Raw genomic sequence first — 18811 nt, 5'->3', positions numbered from 1 at the left:
ATCTCCACATCCCAATTTGAGGTCAGAACTGTTAGAAGTGATTAGGCCAAAGTGCTCATGGAGCAAAATATGGTTGTAGCTCCCTTCTAACTCAACTTTTCTCCGTTCCTCTTCTCTGTTCTAATGCTGGAATTCAGACTGCTGCAAACCTCTAAAAAAATCAATCGTCCAGGTGACAGACAACCAGTCAGAGAAGGGAAAAAACCAGAAGGCTTGAGGAGAGCTGGTGTGTGCCCTCTATACACATATCTGTATACATATTGTTCCTGTTGGTGATACAGCTGGAGTGCTTGAAAATAAAAACATTGACCTGTGCTCATAAAAGGGGCAGATTAAGCAAAGGTTACCATGTTTGCGAATGCTCCTAGTCTCCCTTTTTATTCAGTGTAGGAGCCTGGCACTACCTGTCTGACACATGCAGAGACTGGCCTTTGTGAAGAACAATTTGATCTCCACAAAATGTTCTTCACCTTCCCACAAAAGCTGACAGCACAAGAAGTAGCAGAGCAGTGGAATATCATCTGTCATTCACATATTCTTTTGGGCACCATTGAATAGAAGCACAGACGATATCTCTTCTCAGTTACTTTATACAAATGTGCATGACAGACTGAGCCCAAGACTGATTTACAAGCAATCATGGAAAATCCTGAAACTCAAATTTTCTATTCAACAAAAAAGCTGAAGAAATTGGTAGTATGCTCACATACTGTATACAACTATATATCCCTTTCCCAAACATGTTGTTTTTTATTTCCTGTATCTTAGCTTGCAACCCTCTCAAGAAGAAACAGTAAGAGGAAAAACATGCCTGCAGCCTCTCACTAGCTCAAAAACAGAGGCTCTCAGAGCTAGGGAGCACACTGGGCTCAACTCAAAACCAGGAATAAAGCATTTAAATGGGGAACGACCACTTAGGAGCTTAGCCAAACATTCTTTACCAAAACACCAAGGAAAACAAATCTGCCAGAAAAAGCAAGAGATGTTTAATACAGCCATGCAACCTTTACCAAATCTGGTTGTCATCTACCCTGCCTATACCAAGCCTGTCCTCCTGACTGTATGGAGGGGGTGAAATAATTAATTATTGTTTTCAGACCATCACTGCACATGTAACTAGCAGGGAAAGTATCCCTCCAAATCAGCCCAGACTCCTGACAGTAGTAATAAGCTAGCAGTCACTGCAACTCTGTGTCTTTGAATGACTCAGGCTTTTCTTCTTTGCTGAGGAAGCTACCTACTTAAACTGACAGCAAACATTGTCATGATAATTTTCTTGCTTAGTGTATGCTGATTCACTGCTGATGCAACAAGTGTGAGACCTGCAAGTTATTTTGAAAACAGGCCCCTCTCAGCAGTACCACAAATTCACTTTAGTAAAAAAAAGACTGAATTTCTCCCATGAAGTCTGTCTTTGAAATTCTGGCTGCCTCAGTCTCTAGAGGAAGTTTCTCTCCTTTCACGCAAAGTACATAAATTCCATTGGAGAATTTAAAATGCACAAGCCATCCTACTATGAGTAATTTGGTAATAGATATTTTGGCATTCAATTCCCTGCATTCAGTCCCCTTTTCTCTCTGTGATCACTTACCCTGCTGTTGGAATTCTTTCAATGGATGTATGAAGGAGCCATGTTGTGCACCATGTGCTAATTGTCTAGTGCGGCTTTTTTTATGGCCTACCTTTTCAGAGTGATAACTCAGCTACTACTACCATGAATAAAGTCAGAGAACTGTGCCTTGTCTCTATAAAGTGAGCACAAATCATAATGCAGCCCTGGGGAAAAAGATAAACAAATTTCAACACTCCAAACTGTCAGATCTCAGGCATGTACTTCAGTTAATCATAAAAGCTAAAAAGAAAAAAATACAGTTTAGTGCAAGATGGTGCCAATTCAGGCCTTCCTTCTCCCCTTAGTTTGGTTCCTTCCTGTCATTTCTCTTTCACTTTTCTCGCTATCTATAGCTCTATTGTCCCCTTGTTTTCAGCTTTAAAACAAGGATGCCTTTACCTCTTGCAAAGACAATTGCTGTAAAATACAGCACCAAAACCTAACTTTCCAAGACTGAAAAATCAGTCCTTATTTTTCATGATCAGACCACCCTCCTTTGGATTTGGTTCCTGTCCCCCACAGACTATTTTGTTTGCCCTCACTGTCCCAGTGTTTAACACACCATGCAGAACTACCCATGCTGATGCTGACCCACACAAACTCTCCTCTACTACAACTCACATATGTCAGCAAACCAGAAATTTAGTCATGCCCAGGAATGGTATTTGCAAAGTATACCTACATAGGCAAAATAGAAGCGTCGTGATGCCACCCAGCTGACTGAGACAGTGTCCCTGCTACACATTAAACCAGTTCCTCACACAGTGCTCCTTAGTCAGCACTGTTTCATTGGGAGAGCTTTGTCACTGACTTTGCTTGTGTCCATTTCAGTAGGCTGGGCCATGGGAAGGCATTATTATACAGGGAAATAATTTTTCCAGCACGAACATGACTAAGGACCATTGGCTTTGAGAAGGCCAATTTTCAGAAAAGGTGAACAGCTGGTAGAACCAGAATGCAAGTGAAGCATTTTGCAAAGAAAAGAAATCTTCTGTTTCCTCCTATTGCTTCCCCATTTCTCTCTCCTTTCCCATGAGGCTACTGAATTTCAAGGGTTTAACTCCTGATACTAGTACAAAGGATAAGTACTTTTTATAACATCTTTTACAAACCTTGTTTTTTCCTTCACAACACTGCTCCAGCAATATAATTCCAGTCTTCAGGAATAAATAAGACAGAACTGACTCCAAAATACTACTTTTCTGAAACCTGTCTTAATTTTGGTATGATTTTGTATTATCAATTTCATACTTTTAGAAAGAAAAAATAACTGCCCCACTTCCAATCCACATATAAGTAATGCAAATTTGCTAGGAGGTTTAAGTTTTATTATCATACATTAAAGTTATCTACAGTAGGTAGTTCTGCTTTAATCTGTTTGCAGATTGCAAACAGGTTCATGTAACTCCGTATCCCTCAATATGTCAGACCAAATACCATCACACATCTTCCAAGCAGCTCACAGCCGAACAATGTAATTTCCTTTCTTTCAATTTCTACCCTCTTCTTCTTCAGTGTTGTTTCCAAATTGTCCTGTTACTACTCTGAAACTTACAGTTACAGAAAGATTTCTATGTTCTTACAAAAGCCACACTTTAATCAGTTTTCAAGGCAATGTTCATGAACTTAGAGGCAATGATTCCTGATGTTATTCACATCGGGAACTCAGAGGAGCTTCACAGTTTGGTTTAACACTCACTTGGCAAAGACGTACTGTTAACTCACAGCTGTACCATCCATTCAGGCTCCCAGACTTGGTGTGGTGCCATTCACTGTGTCCAGGACACTCTAGAAACCTGTGTTTCTCATAAATATAGAACCAGCTGCTTAGCTATGGATGGAGGAAAGTCTTATCATGTCTAATGATGTCATCCTGAAACACATGGAATCATAGAATGTTAAGGATTTGGAATGGACCTTAAAGATCGTCTAGTCCCAACACCCCCTGCCATGTGCAGGGACACTTCCCCAGCCTTAAACACTGCCAGGGTTGGGGCATCCACAACTGCCCTGGACAACTTATTCCCTTGTTCCAGCACCTCACCACCCTCACAGTAAAGAACTTCTTCCAAACATCTAACTTAAAATTCCCTTTGTTGAATTTGTACCTATTGCTCTGTGTCTTATCACTACAGTTCCTGACAAAGAGCTCCTCTCCAGTTTCCCTCTAGGATTCTTCAGATACTGGAAGGCTGCTGAGGTCTCCACACAATCTTCTCTTTTCCAGACTGAACAGCCGCAGCTTTCTCAGCCTGTGTTTATGGGGGAGGTGTTCCAGTCATTTTATCAGCTTCGAGGCCTCCTTTTGGCTTGCTCCAACAGCTGCATGTCCTTCTTATGTTGGGGACACCAGAACTGTACATAGCATTCCAGCTGGGGTCTCACCAGAGAAGAGCAGAGGAGCAGAATTACCTCCCTTGCCCTGCTGACCCCAATGCTGCTTTTGATGCAGCCCAAGTTGCCCATGGCCCAAGAATTGGGCTCCCTAGCCCAATTCTTTCTGGCTTGCGAGCGCACACTTGCCGGCTCATGTTGAGTTTTTCGTCAGTCATCACTCCCAAGTCTTTCAGCTCATCCTTCAGCTCTTCTGGCACTGGACTAACTTGGGGAGGGGTCGGAACAACGACCCCTCGGGCAGGGCAGGGCAGGGCCTGGAACCAAGGAGATGGCGGTCGGCCGGCCTCCCCCGCCGAGCAGCTCATGCGGGAGGGCAGGCTCCGCCACAGGCCGAGGCCAAGGCCCAGCCCCACCGGGCCCTGCCGGCGCGGGCAGCCGCAGCCCCGGTTCCCCCGCCCGCCGTGAGCCGGGGCGGGGCGGCTGCGAGGGGCGGCGCCTCCGCGATCCCCGGGCCGCGCCGGGGGGAGGTGGCGGCGGCGGATCCGGGCCCGGCGGAGGCGGAAGGGGCGGGCGGACGTGGCCCTGACTCTGCGGGACGCGCGATGCTGGTGAGTACAGGGAGGCCGCGGCGTTGTGTCGCAGCGAGGCCTGGCCCAGCCTGGCCCGGCCCGGCAGGACGCGAAGGCGGCGGCGCGGGGCCCGGCACTGAGTCACGCCGCGGGGAACGGGGGAAGGGGCGGTCGGGCCCGGCCCGCCCGCCCGCCTTTCTTCTCCCGGGGGCGCTCCCGGCCCGGGAGCGCGGAGGCGGCGGTGGTGGCTGCCTGGCTCGCTCGTGGATCCGGCCGCGGGCCGGGCCGGAGCGGGGAGGCCGCGAGCTGCGCTCTCAGAACGCATCGCCCCCGTCGGGGTGCGGGAGCGCCCCGCTGGCTGCCCCGGCCCCGCAGGATCTGCCCGGCCGCCGGGGGGCTGCCCGCTCCCTCCCTCCGTCCCCGGCCTTCCCCCGTGACCGCGGCCCCCGCATGGCTAGGGCGCCTCGGTGGCTGCCCCAGCCTTTCCGTCCCGCCCCGGCGGCTCTCAGACCTCGGGCCTGTCCTCCCGCAGCCCTCGCTGTGCCCCCGTCGGCCCCGGGACTGCCCACCCCAGCCATCCCAGGCCCTGCTCCTCCCACGACTCTGCCCTCTTTTCTCCCTGTGAGCTTTTGTCCGTAACCTCACCAGGCACTGTTTTGGGGAGTTCACCTGCTCTCCGTCCTCCCTGTCCTTTCCTGTGCTGCTTCCTTTCACCCTGTTCATCCCACAATCCCCATAGCCGTAGTGATACTCAGGTCTGTCTAGGAGCTTTTTGGTTGTACCTAGAGACATTCCCTAGCGCTCTCAGTACCATCGTGCCTGGGGGATTTTTGCCACACAGTTCTTCTTGGTCAACTTCTCTAGGTTTCTCTTGTTCTCAAGGACTGTGCGCCAGGCTTCCCCTTGTTGCCACCTACTGTTGTAGGTGCCCCGGTAACCTTTTGTTTGTCTGTTTGTGTACTTATTGTCTCTATCCAGATGACTAGTCTTGCATTTTTTGTTTCCAATAACCAGCTCATTTGTTTCCCAGTAACTTTGCCACTGCAAGCTAACCGTGTCCTGACTGGGATCCTTTCCCCATCCTTCTTGTTTCCTCTTGAAGTTATATTCCAGCATTGTCATTACCCCTCTGTTACCTTTCCCCTTCCAGGTTTCTTCTGCCCAGTTACCGTTTCCTTCTTCATGTTTTTTTGCCCTTCTGATCTTACTTTCCTGTCATTAAAGCCTTCCTTGTGATCTCATCTAATACTCTTTTCTTTGCACATACTCCTTTCCTCTGTAGATTCATATACTGTCTCCCCCACTTTGTATTTAAATGCTCCAGCTATGCCTTTGAGGAGAAAGGAATTTTACCCTAGGTTAACTGAATACTTGTGTTCTGGTTTCAGCTGGCATAGAGTTAAACACTGAAAGGGCAGAGATTAATTACTTGGTTTACCTTATTTTGTTTTGATTTTTTACTGACTTCTTTAGCAGCTTTTCCCTTGATATATGTGTTCATATATAATCATGTACCTCAGCCCTAATATAGACACATGCCCTGATGATACTCAGGGAGAAAAAAATCTCTATTGGAAATCCTTTTGGCAGGACTGGGAGGAATAGTCCACAGGGGCCAGAAATACGAGGTGGCTACATAGCTTGAATTAGGCCAAATAATGTGAATTGGTACTTAATTGGTATGGAGTTTATTTGGTATACCTCCTCTTTGGGGAAGTAGCAAGATACTATACAGGTACCACGGTACGAAATTTTTACTCACAATGAACTGCTGTCATGTTGTGTGTTGATGATTACGTGTCTGTGTGGCATCGGCACTTTGTGTTTCTGATGGTGACTTGACCAGAAGGAAGTCTTCTCCATCTGCTTTGTAACTTCTTGTTTTCAGTATTTATTGTCCAACTTCTTATTGTGTCTGTCTTAGTTGCTTCGGTTCTTAAGATTGGTTACATTTCACAGCCACCTCATGACTACGTGTTTGAGGTGCAGTTTAAACACTGGACATACTTGCCCCATGGAGGCATGGTGAGCACATTTGATCTCGGGATTAATTCATACACCTAACTCTAGAATCCCAGTTCAGTGCCTTGCATTAACAGCGTCTCTGGAGGAAACTTTCCATTGCTTAGCCAAGGATCATATAGAAATATAATCTTAGTTTGGGCACCTAAATTAGGCATATGTGTTTTGCTCCTTGGCTGACAAAATAGTGGTGGTGGTTTAGCAAAATTATTCTTCTTCCACCTTGCTCCTTTGTATGCTGGTTTGAACTGGCCTTAAAACTTGGGCCTGTTGCTCGAACCGTCAGCATGAGAAAATCACATTGCTTTATTGCTTTATTAAATAACCTAAATTAATTTAAGATAAATGGATGCACACCCTTATTTGGATACTGCTTTGGGGGTGCCTCTTTTTTGATTTAGCTTATTTGTAGTCTTGGTGCAAGCTCTTGGATTTTAGATGTATTATTACGAAAACAATACTGAGTCCTTAGAGAAAGTTCTCAGATACTCAGCTTAAGAAGTGTTATCCTACAACTTGTGTGTTAACATAACATCTTGGAGTACTGCTTTTCATCTCTTGTGTTTCTTAGATAGTGCCTAGTTTTGTGTAGTTACAATTACTTCAGTAGAACCTAACTTAATGATGAGTCATATCCCAGGTGCCAGTGGTTGCATGGATTGGAAATACCTGGAATCTTCTCTCTTGCCACTGAAGTTTGATTATTTTTTTTTTAATTAATCAAAGACCCCACAAAATTCTAGCGAATGAAACAGCTTTAAAGATGCTCCACTTGCACTTACACCACTCTCAACATCAAAAATCTGTATTATGAGCATGAAGTGAGGAATTTCCTAGTAAGAGGTCAATGTGTTACCAACTCTGCTGTTGTACTTCCTGTGCTGTCCAACAGGGTCTGTTTCTGTGCATCAGAAGGAAAACAGGGCAGATGTCCCACTTGGATGGGATATCAGGAGGATGTGCACAGGCAGTCCTAGCAGCCTGCAGCTTGGTGCAGTCTTCCTGCTGCACAGACCTGGAAGAAAGAAGAGTATGGAAAACTTGGCCTTGGAAGTTCTGCATGTGCTTTAGGAATGCATGATCTCATTTTAAATAGAATACTTAGGTGCTAGCATGTTTTTTAGGTAAGAGTACACTAATAGGAAAATTTTAGTTAACTGTATTTTTCAAGCTTATCTCCATGCAAGAAGTGGTTGTTGGAACCAACATTTAGAGGTCCGGTTGCAAATTATAATCTATTCAGCATGCAAACTTAAACAGCTATTTTTTTGGTTTGTTATGGAGACCACTGAATTTCCCTTGCTTGATAAAAGAGAATTTTCAGTAAGAAAATATAATTATTGGAAAATTACAGAGGCATGTTGAGCTTGTCTACATGAGTAACTTACTGTTTTATTCTAAGAGTTGTTGGTTTTTCAATAGAAGAACTACTAGAACAAGAACAGATTGGCTGTTCATGTTTCTACAGCGCTGCAGTCCAGACCTGTTACAGACATGACTAAATGACTTGATAATAAAATTGCTCTGAGCTGGTGTGCCCTGCTATAGTGCTGTAACTTGTAGCCTTTAATGTAATCACAGATTTAAACACTCCTTGCGTTATCCCAGCTTCTGGAAAGAGTACTGCTTTAGGAAATTATCTGTGTCCCAGTGGGTAGTTCTCTGTCAGTTTTCTCTTTACCCACAGAACCTCTGATGTCACAAGAGAGAACCTCTTCCTGTTGCTGTCTTACCTCTTCTGGTACAAGTCAAAATCAAATACATACTTCTTAACTAAACCAAACATTGATTATGTTCCACTTTATTTAATGTAGTGTTTTTCAACTCCTTCTTTATCTATGAACCTTAGAAAAATGAATGAAGGCTACTGTGAAAATAGGAAAATAGTAATTTCATTTTGCACCTCAGGGAATGGGTGTAGAGTCATATGTAAATTTTTGCCAGAGTTGGTGTCTCTTTCTCTCCAAATTTTCAGTACTTTCTTTGCCAGTAGTATCCCGAACTTGTAAAAAGAAGCAGGTGATTCTCACTCTGTTCTGTTCTCTGGTGACTCTTACCTGGAGCACTGCATCCAGTTCTGTGGCATCCAGCGCAAGAAAGTCATGCAGTTATTGGAGCAGATCCAGAGAGGGCCACAGAAGTGATCAGAGTGATGGCACACCTCTCCTATAACTGAGAGAGTTGGGGTTGGTCAGCCTGGAGAAGAGAAGGTTCCAGAGTGACCTTATTGAGGCTTTCATTCAGCGTATAAAGGGGGATTATGAGAAAGATGGAGGGAGACTTTTTACAAAGACCTGTAGTGGCAGGACAAAGGACATAAATTTTAAATGGAAAGAGGGTAGATTTAAATTGGTTATAAGGAAGGAAGGCTTTACCTTGGTGGGTGGTGAGGCATTGGAACAGGTTAACCAGAGAAGATGTGGATGCCCCATTTCTGGCAGTGTTCAAGGCCAGGTTGGATAGGGCTTTGAGCATCCTGATCTAGTGCAATATGTTTGTCTGTGGCAGAGAGGTGGTTTCTAGGTGATGTTTAAAGGTGCCTTTCAACCCAAACCATTTTATGGTTCTTGAATAAAAACAGTGTAACTTCAATGTGATGTTTTTCCAAAATCTCAGGAAAAAAAAAATTGTATTATCTCCTTTTCTTCCCCTTTGGTTTTGGAATCAAAAGGTTCCCTGCTTTAGTTTTGTCTAATGAATACAAGGCATTGCTTGACAGCAGGACTAAGAATAAAGGATTAAGAATATACATATTCTCTGACATCTTTGTAGTTATGCGCTAGATTTGAATATCAGTTCAATACCATTGACTTCTGTTTTTCTTTAAATTAGAAGTATCTAAAGTTGATAGAAAATTCTCCTTATCTTTGGATTTCATTAGTTTTGCTCTAGTTTGTGTTGCTGTATGTCTCAAGCTTGGTGTTATTGTGCAGAAGAAATGGATTTACATGTAGGATGGTGAGGATCATGGTGATGGAAAGTTTCTGCAGTGCAGGGAGCTCCTCACTCTGCTCTGATAATGTACTTATCTTTTGAAGACATGCACATGCTTCTCCTGTTTTATTGGAGACTGACGGCTTTGCTACTGGGACCCGGATGTATTTGATTCATTAATATACGAGGCAGAAAAAAGTGAAGTTTTTAAATTTGAAGCAGGCAGCTACAAAAATTTGGGTTATTAGTAAGGCAATTTCAGCCATAAATGAAGTCAGAAACTTCTTGTATTTTTAATTTGCATTTGATGTAACTTGACTTTTTGTTCCTCTGTGTTTCAGGTTGGACAATATCTTAATGTGGATTAGAGTTCAGAACTGAGGCTGGTGGTGTGACCTGAGTTCACCCCGTTTTGCTCTGTAATTTAAACTTAATTTCATATGTAAATTTGCAAGCTCCTTTAGTCTCACAGGTGGTGGAGACTGTCATTTGGAAGCTTTATCTAAAGTTTGGAGGACTGCATTAGAGGAAAAAAGAGGATTTTAGGAAATAGTTCATTGTTTGTTAGCTGTTAGTCTTTTCATCCTGCTTTTCATGGTAATAATTTCATGGGCAAATGCTCTGCTTGCTTCTGGGTAGCCAACGGATAAACTTTTCACTGTACAATTGAAAATGCTTTTTTAGAATGTTTGCTTTTTTTTAAGAAAACAGACTGTTCTCTTACTCTCTTTTTTTTCGGAGATAACTTTGAAGAAGTTTTGTTATTTCTGAAAGTGTGCCTATGCTAGGATGCTGTTACTAATAGGAGTTGTATAAAATCAAAGTTTATATCCTTAAGAAGTTAAATTGATTTTGTTAGATTGTAATGCAGGCTTAGCTTTAAAACTTAATGGTGCAAGCTTAATCGAAAGGAAGGAGGATTTAAATGTGGGTGTTAGGGATGTGTGGCAATTTTAACTTTTACAAAATTAAGTTAAATTGTTTCACTTCTATACCAAGGGTGCCTGTTGCAGTCATTAGAGATCACAACTGATTAAAATTTGCTGAAAATGATACTGAATTTAAGCAGAACTAACTTTTTGTGAGGTATAAATTCTTTGCTGTAAGTTAAGGCAGCTAGAATTCAGACTTTGTAGTTGAACCAGAAGAATTACATACAAATCCCTTTCTAGATTTTAATGAGAAAGTTCTCATTCTTTTTTGGGCTGACTGTATTTAGGCATCTGGAATGAAATATATGAGAGTTGCACTGTTCATTGCCAACAGTTTACACCACAGTCGGAATCAAGATCACTAGCACATATATCCATGTACTTAATGTGAACACGATTTAAAAGGAAAGTAAGAAAAGAAAGAGCGAGCGGCTTTCACAGGTCGTGATTTTGTTACATGCAGAAAATGAATGTAGGTAACTGCAACAGTTACCTACAAACAGGATTGATTCATCCCTTATTTGTTACTTCAGAATGAAACATTAGTATGAAGGTGATTATGGGAGAAAACTCTTCAGTATTTAAGCTGTGCTCTTGTAGTACATTCAAATGTCTGAAAATATCAGACTGTTTGCAAGATTAATCGGTGTGACCATCATCTTTATTTATAAATTGAAGTGGCAAATTGGACTGTCTTGATCAATTGAGCTCTTGCACAAATAACAAGAGGGAAGAAGTTGTAAAATTAGCAAGCTGCTGGGAAGAGGTTCCAGTCAGAATTGGTTTTTGCTTGTTAGCAACATATTAAATTTTTTTAAAAATTATTGGTAAGAACTACTGCCTTCCAAGAGCATGAAAAAATTCTGTGTGGAAATATTATTGCAGGTGAAAATTCCTGTTTGTGTCTTTAACAGGGCAGTATGAAAGTGTGTGTTGCAGTGCATTGAGTGCTGTTATAATGTTGGGGGATTTGTGTTAGGGTTCATAGGCTTGCCCTCGATGTTCTGGTGGAGGGCATGCTGTGTCTGAAGGAAACTGTAAGACAACACTGTTTTCTTGGTGGAGATCAATAGGATTATGATGTTCTAGCTTATTAAGTTGGATTTAGTTAAGTTTTGATGTCTGGTAAGGTCTTTTGGGAAAAAATTATGAGTAAGAATTGTCCTTGCAGGATCATTAAGGTCTCTAAATTGGCCCAAGGTATTTCAGAGTTTCCAGCCCTTCTGTGTTTGTTCTTTCTGAATTGCATTGGATTTAACTTCCTGTTGCTGTTGTTTTGTTTTTGTGGGTTTTTGGGTTGGTGTTTGGTTGGGGGTTTTTTTGTGTGTTTTTTTTCCCCATTCTAAGGAAACAAGGTGTATTACTCTGTCTTCTGCTGGGAATGTTGGGTATCTAGCAATTTTCATGGCTTGTCCTCCTTCATTTTCCTTTTCTGCATCTTCCTGACTAATTCAAGAAGTCCATCTTCATGTGCATTGTCCTTCATTGTTTATGTTTATTTGGGTTTCATTGGGCTTTGTTTAGTGTTTTGCTTTCTTGTTTGTTTTGTTTTTTTGTTTGGGTTTATGCAGGTTGTATCGTATATATGATTTAAGTGAGAGAGAAAGTGGGAATACTCAAGGCTCTTTATCTTATGTTGGCGGTTTGACCCTGGTTGCATGCCAGGTAATTACCAAAGCCCCTCCATCATTCCCCTCAAGTAGACAGGGGAGGACAAATATAATGAAAGGCTCATGAGTTGAGACAAGGACAGGGACAGATTTCTCATTGATTACTATCATAGGCAAAACAGACTGGTCTTGGGCAAATTAATTGAATTTGTTAGTAATCAAAATCAGAGCAGGTTAATGAAAAGTAAAACAAATTTTTAAAACACCTTCCTCCCACCTCTCCCTCCTTCTCGGGCTCTACCTCCTCCCCACCAGCAGCACAGGGAGACAGGGGCTGAGGTACAGTGAGTTCACCACAGACTGTTTCTACTACTGCTCAGGGAGGAGAGTCCTTCCCCTGCTCTGACATGGGATCTTCCCATGGGGGACAGTTCTCCATAAACTTGTCTTGCATCAGTCCTTCCCATGGGCTACAGGTCTTCATTGACTGCTTCGATGTGGGTCTCTTTGCACAGGGTGCAGTCCTTCAGGCACAGCCTGCTCCAGCATGGGTTCCCCACAGGGTCATAAGTCCTGCCAGGAAACCTGCTCCAGCATAGGCTTCTTTCTCCATGAGTGCAGGTCCCTGCCAGAAGCCTGCTCCAGCATGGGATTCCCATGGACTCACAGCCTCCTTTCAGGCATCCACCTGCTCTGACATGGGTCTCCTCCATGGGCTGTAGGTGGAACTTTGTACCTCTGTGGACTTCTGTGATGTGTGAGTGGGTCTCTACATCCCTGTGGTCCTCCATGGGCTGCAGAGGCATGACTGTTTCACCATGGTCTTCACAGGCTGCAGGGGAATCTCTGCTCCGGTGCTTCATCCTCCATTGACCTTGGTGTCTGCAGAGTTTCTCTCACATATGCTCATTCCTCTCTCTCTGAGTGCAGTTACATCTGTGCAATAATTTATTTTCCTTCTTAATATGTACTCACAGAGATGTTACAGCCATCTCTGGTTGGCACAGCCTTGGCCAGTGGCAGATCCATCCTGGAGCTGCTGGCATTGGCTCTCTTGGACTTGTGGGGAGCTACAGCCAGCTTCTTACAGAAGTCACCCCTATAGCCCCCCCCACCATTACCAAAACTTGCCACACAAACCCCATACACTTCTGTAAAACCTTCTCCCTTCTCTTCAGTGCACCCATATCTTGACTTGATTCTCTTTGTTCTTTTCCTAATCTGCAGCATTCCTTTTTCCAAGGTATAAAAGCTGTATTAAATGTGTTTGAAGAAGCTATGAAACACATTAACTGCAGGCTCAGTTAAAAAATAGTGTAGAGTCTACATCCTGTTTTTAACACAGGAATATGCAAGACCTTAGGTTAGAAAGGACATTTCAGTTTAGGAGCAGTCTACAAACTTTCTACATAAGGATTATTTCATCAATAGCAAAGTGATCTCTCTGAAGATGGCCAAGCAAAACTTGAAATGTTTTCCCTATGTAGTACTTAAGGATGTAGTCCCTTGCACTGTTTTCCAAATTGATGTTGATGCAATAAAGCAACCATAAAACTTATTGTTTGTGGGATTCTGAATATTGCCCAGCATTTACTTTGGTTGGAGTTGCAAAAGGGAGAGTTTGCTTGTGTAGAGTACGACAGCACGGTGTGGATTGTTTGGGGCTTTTTTGTATTAGCTGTGGCATTATTGTAGGGAGATACCTGTCAAAAGCTGCTAGAATTGTTTGTTCAAGGAAGACAAAGGTAAAGCTGAAAGGAAGAAATAAAGAATGTTAAAGAATAGGCAAAGAGAAAGGAAAAAGTGGCACACTCCAAGTTTCTTGGTTTTATTCTGATGAGTAGTTATTGATATTTTAGAAAAAATACTTGTATTCAGGCATACAGATAAATCACATCAGTTAAAAAGGCTTTTAGTGAGGACAATCATGGATAATTTAAGTAAATAAGAAAAGTGTGAAAACTGCAGTTCCAAGTTACTTATGTATCTTGTGTTTAAATTTGAATGTAAAATTGAATTTCAGAGTCTTTCTAGCTGTGAAGAACCTGTCCAAGCTTTGTTTTATTTGTTCAGCTGGCAACTGTATCATTGGCACATGAAGTAATGTAGGAGTGTATTAATTACAGTGCTTTAGATATCATTGATCAGAGCTGTAAAACACGGAGGAGGGGGTGTGGGGAGAACATTGAAGCCCAAAATGAAGTCACTGTTAGGGAGGTACAGTATTAACCACCCAAAATTTACACCAAATTACTGGCAAATTACACATACTTGCTTCTAGTTTTGTTTTGTGGTGTTTTTTTGTTTTAATTTAGTTTGTTTTAATGCTGCACAGAATTTTTTACGAGACAACTTTTGGAAGGGAGGAGTGCATGCCTACATCTCTGCCTTTTCTCATAATGAACTGAATTTATCTCCCTTGAAAATGAGATGTGCTAAAGCTTTTCACACTACATGTAGCTCTGTGTTTTGTAATAATACAGAGGAACTGAACATTGTAATTTTTGTAATTTGTCTCTTAAAGATCTTCACTGAAAAGGGAGAAAAAATTCTAGTATTTCTCTTCTGATACTGATTTCTGGAATAACCATTTTTTTTACAATAGTTGTGTCATTTTGCTGGGGCATGGTGAAAATGTCTCCTATAGGCAGATTCTCCAGATGTTGATTAATTACACATTTGCAGCATATGAAGTGCTAAGGATATTATGCTTGTTCCTAGTCTTGCTTTAAGAATTGTGTCATGTGAAGTGCATAAACTGTCTGCCTAGCTCATAGCCTTTATATTTAGTGGCCTAAAATAATTCTGGACAGAAATGTGAGTGCTATATAATGTTGCATGCAGGACCATGACTCAACTAAGGATTGTTACAGTGTAGAACTCATAATGCTAACACATCAGCTGAAGTAAAGATACTTTGGAAACTTCATAGTGCTTAAGGGTTTTGAACTTGTTTTTAGTGACATTCATTCCACCATAGCTTATTAGCAAAACTTGGTTCTCTTCCCAAATGGGTTTGGGTGTAGTATGTTTAAATCTGGTCACTTAAACTCATGCTATTAGACATGACAAGAATATTTTCCTCATATTTGAAATTAGGCAAGAGATAAAATAAGTCTAGAGGTTGTGCCTCTTTATTGCATCTTTAAAACAATGCTGTTTGGGCTCTTGCATCAGCTGGGAAACCTTGCTCTGAACCTAGTAAGTTCTTACTGTGCAAGAAGCTGACAAGTTCAAATTCTGTCTGTAATTACTGAAGTGAACTATCTTGAAGTATGTAATTTAGAAATAAGGGGTTGTGGGAGAACAACAGGTGATGCACAGGCCTTGGAGCTGTAAAGCTGAAAGTTGTATTGTGTTAGGATGTAAAGATTAGGTATTTGCTCCAGCAGATGGCTTGGGATGCTGAAAATCTGGTGAGGTCTATTATGTTTTTTATTATTATTATTAACCCAGATAAAAGCTGGGTTAACTTTCACATTTTTTTGAAGGCCTCTTCCAGCATACACATCATTTTCCGAAGATGTGGGATATCTAAAAAATACTCTTTATTATTAGATTATCAATAAAAACAAGCCCAGTATTTTCTAATGCAGTGTATTTCTTTGCATATGATGTTTATCTATCATGATGTGTGTCCCCAGGTAACGAAAAAGAAGGAGTAACATTTCTTTTAAGTCCTTCAAGACTGTTTCAAAGTTTTGGCAGAAGTGTTGCCTCTTTTTGTTTGGACTGTTTTAATTGCAGTACTTGAGTGCAGGGTTGAAAGATTGGCTGGCATTGAACGCTATCATCCTGCTGCATCAAATTGTGCATATGTTGTCTGGAAACTGCAGGGGTGGTACTTCTCATGCAAATATAGCTGCTCCTGATGCTATAATGAAGTTTGAGTTCTCTCATCCAAAGCTGCAGAGTGGATGTTTCAACTCAGGCAGCTGATATTATCCTTGAAGCAGGTCAGCAGCAAGTCTGATCTGTTTGGGTGAGAAAGTGATGGTCAGTTCAAGACCAGCTCATGCGTAGTCCTGCCAAGAGCACTTTGCAAGGGAGAGATCTCACTGATTTAAAGGTCATGACTTAATGGTGAGGTTTTAATTCAGGCAGTTGCGCAGAGTCTGGGCACTGAGAAATCTGGCTTAGGAACTCCTTCTCCCTCTTTTTAGCAGTTGGGATGTTGGGTGAAGAGATGCAGTGTAACTACTGTGGACTCGATTTGACCTTCAAGAATTTTTTGCCTAGGAAAAGCTTTTGTGTATGTGAATCAGAATAATAGCACTTTTCACATGAAATAGAATATGTTTGTATATAATAACAACTGTGCCAAGTAAAAAAGCCTTGCGTTATCCCTGCTCTTTTTATAAATTTAATACCATAGTTTAGTTTAACCACTAAGTATGATAGTTCTTTTCATAAATACGCTTTTGTAGTATTCTTACATATTGAAATTTTATTCTTAAAAGTAATGTATTAATAATTAAAGTAATGTATTGTAAAGTAATGTTAAAATAATGTATTAATAATTACCTTTCTATTTTTCTGTACATGAATAAATCTGGAAGAAATAGATAGTAGTTAATAGAATTATTCATCTAGTGCTCTATTTTCTGATTGTTAGCTAGTAATTAACTGGAAGAAGTAAATTGCTTGAGTCTAGGAAGATAGTGAGATGATACTGTCATTCTGTATTCATGTGTTTAATTGCAAAAGTCAAATTTGATGCCAACCAGAGGATAGTGAGTTACTGTCAAATGCAATGGAATTACAACTTAGAAAGAATATTTTTATATAGTGGACTGCATGTGAAAATAAAAACCAAAATTAATTTATTTTCATAGCGTTGTTTTTAATAGCTACATCCTGACTTAAATACAGAGGTTTACTTTAGGGGAAGGGGAGGGAAAATTATTAGACTGTGAATGAGGAGCACCTTGAGTTGAAACGATTCTGGGAAAAGGTAGTATTCGTAGATGCACCAGGGTACGTAAAAACTAGGAGATGTTTAATTAGAGAGGAGAGTTAAATATTTCCATCATCATAGCAGGGGAAACTCAACATCTGCTGGTTATGCTTTCTGCTAACTAGCAAGGGGTTAGCCTTTTGTTAGAAGCTCTTACACAGCAAATAAGTATTTTGTGTTAGGTTCACCAAAAAGTTTCTTATACAAATGCACTCTAAGCCCAGGCTGCTTGCTGTTGGCAGATTAATAAGCAAATGAGAGTCATTTAATTCTTACATGTAGTGCAGTTGTTGTGGAGTTGCAGATTCAAAGCCATGTCTTCTTTAGTACCAGATTTAAGTAATGAAAGTGTTTCTGCTCTCCTGGATTGTAGACATGGAATTAATTTTCTTGCTTTTATTGCGATGCTGACTTAGGATCACAGTCCAAGACTGTGGGTGTGTAACATGCACAGAGTGCATGTGGAGGTGAACGGCCACTCATGGACCTTTGTTCTTCCTGGCTTTTGTTGCTCAGTCCCGAAAGTCCATCGTCAGTACTACTGCAGCAGGTTCAGTTTCCAGAAATTAAAGAGGTTAAATACAAGCAAGGTATGATCTAGATTGCACTTCAGCATTATGATGCATGATTGTCATGTGTCTTTAATAACTAGCTTGCTGTAATTAGAGAAACAAAAATGGGAGGGTTGAATTCTAGATGTGTCTTTGCTAAGTTTTATATTGATTGAATTCTTGCTTTTCCACCTAATCCTCTGAGTAACTGTTTCCCCTGTAAAAAAGAAAATTAGCTACATAATCAGTTGTATGTCAGATTAAAATGAGACAGTACTTGTTGCTGAGACTGACGTAATGAAAATACTTCTTAGTGTTATTACTTAAATAGAGCTGGAGATTTAAATGTGTATGGGTGATGGGAAAGCCAAGGACTGTGAGGAGTGGTAATTTTTGTGTTACTGTAGTAAGACAGCCATTGACTGAAAAGAATGAAAAAAAGTCTCTATCTTAGCCGGTCTTTTTAGGGTTCAGGAGAAAAGACAGAAGAGAACTTCAGATAACTGGGTGAAAGTCAGGGAGGGTATAACAGAATACTTAATTTTCAAAACTCTGTGAAGCCTGGAGTTGAACATGGAATAGCCTAGAAGTGGCTGTGACAAAACACCTATGGCTTAACTGTAGCTTCTAAAAGAATATATTTTATTTTCTGCTGCTCAGAGACCAAGAACAAATAATAGGATTTATTTGGTCTCAGCCTATACTATTCTTGAAATTACAGAAGGGTTCATGTGAACAGATTTATCATAAAGCTGTATTGTCTGTAGAAAAATGGAACGCCGTAATGTTTCACTGTGGTTTGAGTATTCCAGTCAGTGAGTAGTGATTCCAGTCATGGTGCAGAATGACAGAGTGGTTTAGGCTGGAAGGGGTCATCTAGTCTAGTCTCCTTGTCTTGGGGAGGGACACTGTCTATTAGATCAGGTTGCTCAAAGCTCCTTTCAGCATGGCCTTAAACACTGCCACCTTCAGGCAGCTGCAGCTTTTCTGGGCAGCCTGTTCCAGTGTCTCAACATCACCCTGACAGTAAAGAATTTCCACTTTATATCCACTCTGAATTGACCCTCTTAATTTAAAACCATTGACCCTTCTCCTGTAACTACAGTTACTAGTAAAAAGTCTTTCTCCATCTTTCTTATAAGCTCTATATGAATAGAAAGACTCCAGTAAGATTAAGTTGGTCCTGACTTAGTACAACTCTCTTATTTGTGGGCTAATTTTTTACACTGTCATTTTCTGGTATATACTTAATTTTGTTGCTTTGGAGGATAAGTCATGTTAAAATTG

At 41.3% G+C, this 18811-nt stretch overlaps 1 protein-coding gene and 1 long non-coding RNA gene across 2 annotated transcripts in view; one reads left to right on the top strand and one right to left on the bottom strand.

Annotated features, from left to right (window-relative positions):
* The first annotated feature begins 4475 nt into the window (after positions 1-4475).
* The window catches only part of CUL1 (cullin 1), a 52867-nt gene continuing 38531 nt past the window's right edge, over positions 4476-18811 (top strand). Inside the window, exon 1 of the mRNA XM_053973111.1 lies at positions 4476-4557. The gene's annotated coding sequence lies outside the window, so the exon portion shown is untranslated. The remainder of the gene's footprint in view (positions 4558-18811) is intronic.
* Positions 7330-8176, bottom strand: LOC128804861 (uncharacterized). The gene is made up of 2 exons (XR_008436213.1): positions 7929-8176; positions 7330-7555 (listed from the first exon to the last, which is right to left on the bottom strand). It is a non-coding gene; the product is annotated as an uncharacterized LOC128804861 (long non-coding RNA).

Source organism: Vidua macroura, chromosome 1, assembly GCF_024509145.1.
Source record: "Vidua macroura isolate BioBank_ID:100142 chromosome 1, ASM2450914v1, whole genome shotgun sequence".
Taxonomy (NCBI): Eukaryota; Metazoa; Chordata; class Aves; order Passeriformes; family Viduidae; genus Vidua; species Vidua macroura.
Note: the sequence above shows the minus strand (reverse complement) of the source record. Positions and strands in the feature narration are given on the sequence as shown.